Source organism: Gavialis gangeticus, unplaced genomic scaffold, assembly GCF_001723915.1.
Source record: "Gavialis gangeticus isolate Ggan-Ray unplaced genomic scaffold, GavGan_comp1, whole genome shotgun sequence".
NCBI classification, from domain to species: Eukaryota; Metazoa; Chordata; order Crocodylia; family Gavialidae; genus Gavialis; species Gavialis gangeticus.
This window is the reverse complement of record NW_017729033.1, coordinates 62,241,867-62,251,699: the sequence shown is the minus strand read 5'-3', so window position 1 is coordinate 62,251,699 and position 9,833 is coordinate 62,241,867. Positions and strand designations below refer to the sequence as shown.

The window sequence follows — 9,833 nt, the reverse complement described above, 5'->3', positions numbered from 1 at the left end:
GGGAAAGGGGGGGCAGCAGGTGGTAAGGTGGGGAAGCAGCAGGGTAAGCAGGTGGGGAGTTATGATGGCAGCAGTGGGTGGGTGGGGGAGGAGTGGCAACGGTGGCTGGCGGGAGCGATGTGGCAAGTGGGTGGCACGGGGCCTGCGCCAGTGCCCTGGGGCTGGGGTCAATGGGTACGCAGAGCGGGGCAACAGGAGCACAGAGTCTGGTCCAGCAGGGTCTCAGGGTCCACCTGGCTCCATCATGTGGAGCTCACATGCAGCTCTCAGGTTCTGTACCTGAGCCACATGCCTCTGTGGGAGGCCCTGTGCAATGGGGCCAGTGGCCCGGCCCCATTCACTGCTATGAGTAGGTCATGGGGAGTGGTGGAAAGCCCTGTGCTATGGAGCCAAGCCAGCTCTACTCCTCTCCCTGCTGCCCCAGCCAAGCCCCATGATGTGCATCGCCAGCTTCATTGTGCGGGGCTCCCCCCAGTGGCACGGGACTCAGGCATGTGAGCCCTGTGCAATGGAGCCGGCAGCTGAGCCATGTGCAGTCCTGGGGCTCACCAGGATGGCATCCTGACAGGGGGCTCTGCCTGTTGCTGCTACTGGTGGCAGGGGCTGTGCACAATGAGGGGGTATGTTTGTAGGGGGGACCCCACACACAAACCCCACAATACATACGCGCACGCACCACAACCCCACACATCCCCAGCCACCCTCCCCTTCACACACCCCACAACCCCCACACCCCCCCACATCCTCACAAACACCCCATACCCACCCCCCACATACACCCCGACCACACACTCTACTCCCACCCCCACATATAACATACACACACACACAATATTTTAAATTTATGGAATGTTATATCATCATAAACTTAGAACAGTTTCAGAGCAGTAAAACAGATCAAAGATAACCCTCACTTAAACTGGCATAACTTTTAAATGTTTAGAGCAGGGTGGACAAAGTCCGGCCCATGGGCCAGATCTGGAGAGCAGTGGATTCCATTTCCCAGCAGCCCCTATCCGCATGGCTGGGGCCAGTTTCCATGGAGATGCTGCCATAGTAAAAGGCTGGGGTTTCCATGGAAACCGGCCCCAGCAGCACTGGCAGGGTGACAGGGTGGGGACCTGCAGCAGTGCAGGCTGCAGATCACAGGTCTGCTCTGGCTCTGGACCATGCTGTAACTGCTGCAAGATCCCAGCAGCTCTGGAGCAGCTCCCCACCCTGCTGCATGCTCTGCCAGTGCTGCTGAGGCTGGTCTGCTTTGAAACCCCAGCCTTGCACAGCTGTTGTTGGGGTCACCATGGAAACCAGTTCCAGCCATGTGGGCAGGGGCTGCTGGGAAATGGAGTCTGGCAACTGTCTGGATCCACCATTTTGCCCACCCCTGGTTTAGAGGGTACTTAGCATGGGTTAACAGCCATTAATAGGTGAATGCTCCCATTTTAAGTGCCTCTACCATGGTTTAAAGGTAACCTGTAACACCACCCCAAGTGAGGGTTATCTTTGATTTGTTTTACCCAGGCCATTGCAGGGTATTATTAAGTCAGGAAGACAAAATGCTCTATTTTCATTCCTCCAGCATCCTAGGATGCATCATTCCCAGCTCGTCCCACTCCTTTGCTCCATGGGCAAACTTTCTACCCTCCTGAACTTTATACTGCCCAGGGAAGTAATGCTGGCCCCAAGCCAACACAACTTCCTGCCCTCAATGGGTATAACCCCAGCACTCTCTGACCATCCTGGTACAGGTCAGTTTGCTCCTTGCTTTAGCATGCCTTTGCAAACAGCAACAGTAATCCTACTGTCTAGAAAGAAAAATGAGTGAGAGAATAGATGGAAACCACCAGGTGGGCACCTTCTTGGCTCCAACTCCAGCTCTGATAGTGGGGAAGGTAGAGAAGCAGTGGTGGTAGACAGTCCAGGAGGAGTAACTGGGGTTTGCTTCCGATATCACCTTCCCTTTTGTTGCTGAAAAACCATAGGTTTTGGCAACATGTTAGCTGCTCTGTCCTCCCCACTGCTGGAGCCAGAGCAAGGAAGATGCAGGGTGCAAGGAAGGACACTGTACTTCCCAGGGCTGAGTACTAGCCACTTACACCTGTACTCCCAGCAGCATTGCTTTGGTTTTAGAGGAAGACAGATAAGACAATGTTGGCAATAGCAGGTGTCTTTACTTTATATGGGAAAGACAGAGTTAATATAGATATAAAAAAACAACTTTCAAATATAGGAATGACACTAGGTATGTGTACACTTGCCATTAGGGGGCAGCAATAAACTGTGGAGCTTATTGCTCCACAGTTTATTGTCTGCACATGTGCCTGAACTACAGCACATTGAGCTGGGTCACAACTGCCCCAGCTGGCAAGGGGCCCAGGGGTTCGCCCTTCCAGCCTGGGGCTGCTCTGACTGGGCTTAACCTGCTGTGGAGGGACTGGCTGGGGCACGAGGGTGCTTCAGTGTGGGGTTAGCCGGCAGGTAGCCCTGGCACTGAAGCACCTTCTGGTCAGGGTCTACACATGTACTCCTGCACATGAAAAAACTCTTCAGCAGGGTAGTACTTGTATTTTGTTTTTACAAGTACAACCCTGCTCATTAAGTATTTCGTTTTTACAAGTACTACCCTGTTGCTGAGTGTATTAGTTTTGTGCGCCCTAATAGGAGTGCATGTGGAGACACTGAGACATTGGCAACACGTAGGGGTTGCATGCAGGTGCACTTGCACCCCCTGAGTTTGGCGGTACACCCCCTGTGCACTGCCAAAGCTGCCAACAGTGCCTGCGGACAGTTGCTGCTCGCCACCGGCACTGCCTGTGGCGTCTACGGGCTGTCCCCAATCTCCACTGGCTACCGCCAACACTGCCAGCAGTGTCTGCAGGTGGTTGCCAACCACTGGTCAGCGTTTGCTACCTGCCCTCCCTGCTGCCAACATCGTCATGGCTACCTGTGGGAGCTCCCTGCTTGAGATGCTATGCCCCTGCTGCTGCTGCCACCACCTGCAGGCAGTTGCCATGCCCCCCAGCGTCCAGGGGCACACGGCATTCATGCACTGAGATGTTTACTGCACAGTTAATTAGTCAACCCGGCAGTAAACGTCTCGTGTATGTGTGCTTACTGAGTATTTTGAAATTATCAGAGACAACCCACCTCTTTGCCCCTCTCATTTTATGTGGCATTTGATACTTGCTTTTCACTTTGCTTTTTTTGTTTTTTGTTTTTTTTTTTCATCTATCTGGACCTTCTCTGTCCAGATCAGACCTACATCAGACTTGTGGTGGCTAAAGGTGGGAAACACCAGGCATATGCCCCTACAGTTTTGCCTAGCAAGGCATGGGTTTGCTGCTAGGGGCACAAATTCCTTTCTGAATGCATTCTTTCATCCTTATTCCATCAACAGTAATATTATAAAGACTTGTGAAAGCCAAAAAAACATGTCATCTCCCCATTTATTCTCATCGAATCTAACTACTAGTCAAAAGGTTCAAGCTGTGGGCAGAGCATCTTCTCCAGGGAGTTCTAGGTGGAGCTGACAAAAAAGTTCCCCTGTCTATTTATCCACGCATACATTGACTTCAGGACATGCTACAAGGCACACTTGTCTTCCCAGGTTTTGAAGGAGAGACTGAAAGTTGGTGTATTCAGCTGGGAATTATCCCAAATGTAAAATCAAGGCTCACCACTCAGTTTAAGCAGGAGTAATCTAAAGCATATTTGAAAATGGAAACAATGAATGAACATAGGAACAGCAGCAAGATTATGAAAATCTGCTTTGGAAGGATTCTAAGCTTGAAGGTACTGAAGGCTGACACTCCCTATGAATTGTAGCTATTACAGGCCTCTCAGCAGCTGCAAGGAACAGCAGAAGCCTGTGACTGGGTTTGTTTCTGTATCCTTGGACAGCCCTTTTAATGATAGAACTATTCCCTGCTTTGATATGGAGATTACTTGGTCCTTTGAAGTGAAGGTGTTGCCATATTCAATATGTGTTGTATTTTTTTCAGAGGAATAACAATGATTTCTCTTGTAACAAGAAAAAATATCTAGAAATCACAGGGGCCATATTTTTCATCTGGTGGAAATTCTTACAGGCCTTTGAAGTCCAGATACATATTGAGGTCCTTGTTACATCAGCTTCTATTAAAAAGGACCTAACTATGTACTTGCCTTGCACATGATTTATAAATTGTCATTTATATCTATGCAAGGTGAGGGAACATAGCGTCTTTACTTGATGTTTTGTTTTTTAAATTGGGAGTATAAAAATTAAGAAAGTTGCACCTGAGGTTCAAGAAGAACCATATTTGAGGCAATATGTTATATTTGCAATACTACAGATTTAGTTGGTGCCAAGCAGCAACTGACCACAGGTGCTGCTGGCAGCACTTTTTTCAGGGGATGTACCACCAAGCTTAGGGGGTGATCATGCACCCCCTATGCATTGCCAATGACTGTAACCAGAATTGCCAATTCAAGATTATTTTTCTTACTAATAATCTACAAATGCTTTTTTACGGAAAGTTTTTGTAATGGCATAAGTTTTATATGATATAAATATAAACCTTCTGTCAGGCCCTGGATGGTAATGACAAAGGCCAGGTCCAACACTTACTACAATAAAAAAGTTAGTTAATGTAAGGCTTCTGTCCTACAACCTCGTTCAACTCTGTGAAGCTCAATCAGGCTACAGCCCTGCAGCCCTTGTTAAGTGCAACTGATCCAGCTGTGAATAATTAAGGTCAGCAGCCCACCAGCCCCTTGTCTCTACTGCTTGGGCTGCTTTTAAGAAACACCTGCAGCACCTGAGTCTTGCTGTATAACCTACTGGTTTCCAATCTTTGAGTAGCGTCTATCCTAACAATGTCTTGGTGTTCCTGGTCTTGCCTTTGGTTTGTTTTTGGATTTACCTGCTGATCTGTTTCCTGGCTCCAGATCCAGCTTCAGCTGTTTTTGGACTTGCCCTGTGGATTGTTCTTTGGATTTGGTAACTAGGCTTCTGATTCCTGGATCCTGACCCTGGGTTGGTATTTGGCTCCTGACTTGTAGCTTCTGATCCCTATCGTGGCAAGCTGGGGTCCCATTCCCAGCTCAACTCACTAGGCTAGCTGGGTGGGCTGTGATAGTCAGTAAAAGAAGGCTTGTATATTGCTAGTAAAAAAAAAAAAAAAAAATCTTGGGTTGGCAACCCTGCTTGACTGGTTATATACCATGCTTCTGTCCCTGCCCTAAGCCATGGGCTGCTTCTAGGTGGGGTGGGGCAGCAGCTATGGAGGTTCCTGTGAGCCTCAAAACCCTAAGAGAGCAGTTCCTACAGTAGGCAGGCAATTACTTCAGGTAGAGAGCTGCATACTGAGTCTTGACAAGCCATCGAGGGCCGCATGATAGGCAGCCCAGGGAAGTTAAATATTAATTTTCTAAATTTTTTAGGGGCCCCATGGGCTGGATAGAATGGCCTGGCAGGCTGCATCCAGCCCCCGGGCCACATTTTGCCCACCCCTGTCCTACAGGGTGCTTAGCTGCACTCCTGGTCAGACTCCAGGTAATGCTTTTCTGTTCGTTGTCATTCAACATCCAGCCTTGTTCAGATGACGAATTCTCAGACAAGCTCATGGTTGCTTAGACTTCTTACAGACTGCTCCATCTTTCTAATAGATTTCATGAACAGGCATTTCTAAGTTGTTCACAGGTTGTCTGTAAACTTATGGACAGTTGGTAACCCTGATCAGGACACCAGCCCTAGGTATCTGGGGAGGCATGGGGGAAGGGGAGCATAAAAATAGCAGTTGCTACACTGCTAGTCCAGCCACACCCACTAACAATACAGCCTGTGATGGTGCCCTGTGCATAGATGCTCCCAGCAGGATGCAAAATTGCCCAGGTATGCCTCTGCCACATTCTACTTTTATCCAACTGCTCAGTGTTCAAGCACCAATGCAGAAGACCAAGGCTTTCCACATTGTCCATTTTTCAGACAACTGCTCTAATAATCAAGTTATAAGACAGTGGTGTACAACCTTTTTGGCAAGCGTGCTCCAAGTTGAGTCCAAAGTATAAGATGGAACACCAACTTAAAGATAGCAGCACTAAAGTGAACTATTTTTGCCACTTGCAAGTGAAGTTCAACAATAAGAGGGTTTATTACTGAGGGGGAGGCAGACAAATTGACAATGTTAAAGAAAACCTTAACTATTAAACATCAGCTGAAACCCAAAACATTTAATAGAGTCAAACTCTGGACAGTGGAGCCAGGGGAGTTACCACCTAGCCTTGTCCACTGGGCAGGAAGATTGAGCTGGGGCTCTACTACCTATGCCAGCTATCCTAAGCAGGTGCTGGGTAGGAAGATCCAGCTAGAGAACCCTGTTGTGATCAGACAGGGCAGGTTGGAAGCAGCTTGCTGGGAACAAGAGGAGGAAGGGGAAGAAGAGCCAGGCACCAGATCCTGCTTCTGGAAGGTAAGTGAGCCAGGACTGTGTGTTTGGCTTGCTGAGTGTTTGCTTGGTGGGCTGTGTGCTTGGGTGCATGTTCTGAGCAATTGGGAGTGCTGTTAGCTGAGTGATTGCTGAACGATTACTGCCTGTGTGTGAAAAAAGCTTTAACAAGGGGATGGAACCAGTCCAGGCCAAGGACAATATAAAAGGAGAATCCTTGAGTGATTAGGCAGTGAGAGAGCGGGGACAACAAATAGGGCAATACACAGGTCAGTTTGCTCCCCTTGGAAGGGGAGTCTTTAAGGTAAGTTCTTTAATTAACAGTAATTAATCTACATATACTTAGTGTAAGTATTGATCTAACTGCTGAGTTCTAGCTGTTTAAGTCCCTTGTTTAACTAGAGACCAGAGTGAGTGGCGAGTTTGCTTGGAAGTTTGCCCAGAAACTTTCTCGCCCTCCTTCACTGTAAGCTTGGTGAGCGGAAGCAGGTTAGTGGGGAAAAAGGAACCTTTCAGAACCGAGGAGCAGCAAACAGGCCAGCTTACAAAACAATTTGCTAGAGATCCTCTGCTTAGAGAGAGGGGCAGGAAGAGGTAGGTAGTGGATTTAAGATACCCAGAGAGATGGCTGGATGATGTTGCAATGCCAGAGCCACTGCTACTGTTAAGATTTTTTTTTTTTCCTCTGGTTGCACCGGTAAGGTATCTGTACAAGCAGGACTGGCCACTGTCAAGGCTTCCACCCAGGTCCTGGTTTGGTGGTGTGGAGACTGTGGCTTGTAGGTTCCTTTTGGTGCAGCCATGTGGGGGAATGCCTGAGGTATGGGCAGTCGTGTCCCTCAAGGAGCAGGCAAAAGAGGTACAAGAGGAGGTAGCAAGGCTCCAAAGCATCCTTTGCCTTGAGGACTTCATTGACTTGATTCTGGAGGATCTAGAACAGCAAAGGAAGGACAGCCAGAGGTGACCCTGGAGAAAGGAGAAGATGGGACTCTCAGAAAACTGGAAGCTTGTGACCTCTGGCAACAAGCAGAAGTCTTCATTCCTGCCTGCAGCAGGTTATGTTGAGAACACGTGGAGCCCTAGCAATGGAGGAGAAGGAGCATGTGCTGTCAGCAGAAGAGGCCAGGCCTCCCCAGAGTTGGGAAGATTGAGATCACTGCCACCAAAAGGAAGTGATAGGCAGTGGTGGTCAGCATCTCCCTTCGGCAGGGGACAGAGGTTTTTGGTTGTAGCCATGTTAGTCTAAGGGCATAGGCAGGTAAGATTCTTTGAGTAGATGTGATTTATCTTTTATTAGACCAACTGAGTTAGTTTAATAAAATATATCACATCTACTTTAAAGAACCTTGCCTGCAGGGAACAGAGGCATTGGTCTGTTGGTCTGACCTGTTGGTTTTTTGTTTTTTGTTTGTTTGTTTTTTTGGGGGGGGGGTGCTGCTTTCCCAGAGCCTGAATCTGACATGTCACAGAAGGATTACTGAGACTTCTCCAGCTCTCTGACTGCTACCTCATGCTGCTCATTCATGTGGGCACCAATTAAACTGCCAGAAGGGACTCTGAGCAGATCAAGAGTGGCTCTGGGTGCAAGGGTGAAGGGGACAGGGGCTTAGGTGGTGCTCTCCTTACCCTTTCAGGTCAAGGGGAAGGGCCTAGGAAGGAGGGCATGCATCCTGCAGATCAGTGGTGTTACTAGTAAGGCTTTGGCTTCTTCAACCACAGGATCCTGTTCTAAGAAGAAGGATTGCTAGGAAGAAATGGGATCAACCTGACAAAGAAGAGCATCTTTGCAGACAGGTTCATTAAACTAGTGAGGCAGGCTTTAAATTATGCTTGCTGAGGGTGGAGACCAAAGCCCTGAGATAAGTGCCTGACCTGGAGGAAGCACAAGCCGGAGGGGCCAACAAGAGAGGCCTTCTCATTCTTCCTGAGAAAGTAGGGCAATTGGCTAGTTACCTTGGGTGTCTGTACACCAATGCACACAGAGTCTGGAAAACAAGAAGGCAGAACTGTAAGTCCTTGCACAGTCCCAAAACTATGATGTGACTGGAGTAACAGACTTTGTGGGAAGACTTGCATGACTGGAGCACTGTTATGGATAGGTATACACTGTTTAGGAAGAACAGGCAGGGGAGAAGAGGAGGAGTCACTTTATCTAAAACAGCTGTATAGACTTCAGAAAAGCAGACTTTGACTCACTTGGGGAACTGATGGGCAGAATCCCCTGGGAGGCCAGTCTGAGTGGGGGAAAGAAGTCCAGGATCATTGTTTCTACTTTACAAAAAACTTTACTGAGGATGCTGGAATGAACCATCCCAATGCCCAGGAAGACTATCAAGTATGGCATTAGATCAGTTTGGCTTAGTAGGAAATTTGTTAGTGAGCTAAAACACAAAAAGGAAGCTTACAAGAAGTGGAAACTTGAACAGATGATTAAGGAGGGGTATTGGTTAGGCATGTGAGGATGAAATCAGGAAGGCCCAGGTGCAACTAGAGTTGCAGCTAGCAAGGGACATAGAATCATAGAAGTAGGGTCGGAAGGCACCTTGTAGATCTTCAAGTCCGACCCCCCACCCCCGGCCTGGGTGGGAGAAAAGACTGGACTCAAATGAGTCCAGCCAGGTAGGCATCAAGCCTCTTCTTAAAGACCCCCAGAGTAGGAGCCAGCACCACTTCCCTGGGAAGTTGGTTCTAGCTCCTAGCCGCCCTAACTGTGAAGTAGTTCTTGCAGATGTCTAATCTAAACCTACTCTCCAATAACTTGTGTCCATTATTGCTTGTTATGACGGGGGGCGCTAGGGGAAAGTGTCTCCTCCAAACCCTTCTGGTCCCCCCCCCCAGTGAGTTTATAGACAGTCACCAGGTCCCCCCTCAGCCTTCTCTTGTGAAGGCTGAACAGGTTTAGGTCCTGCAGCCTTTCAGTGTAGGGTCTGACCTGTTGTCCCTGGATCATGCGGGTGGCCCTCCTCTGGACCCTCTCAATGTTGTCCACATCCCTCCTGAAGTGGGGTGCACAGAACTGGACACAGTACTCCAGCTGTGGCCTGACCAGCGTTGCATAGAGGGGGAGGATCACCTCCCTGGCTCTACTTGAGATGCACCTGTGGATGCACAACAAGGTCCGGTTAGCCCTGCCAACCGTGACCTCACGTTGTCGGCCCATGTTCATCTTGGAGTCAATAATGACTCCAAGATCCCTTTCTGTCTCCGTGCTCTCAAGAAGGGAGCTTCCCATCTTATAAGTGTGCTGCTGGTGACTACTGCCCAAGAGCAGCACCCTCCACTTGTCAGTACTGAAACACATCCTGTTTTTGTTAGCCCACCCCTGTAACCTATCCAGGTCTTGCTGCAGTCTTCCCCTCCCTACCAGCCTGCTCACCTCACCCCAAATTTTGGGATCATCAGCGAATT

General features: G+C 48.8%; 1 long non-coding RNA gene across 1 annotated transcript in view; it reads left to right on the top strand.

Moving 5' to 3' along the window:
* The window catches only part of LOC109304130, a 15,002-nt gene that overhangs the window by 3,097 nt on the left and 2,072 nt on the right, over window positions 1–9,833 (top strand). The window contains exon 2 of the long non-coding RNA XR_002099303.1: window positions 6,195–6,449. This is a non-coding gene — a long non-coding RNA (uncharacterized LOC109304130). The remainder of the gene's footprint in view (window positions 1–6,194; window positions 6,450–9,833) is intronic.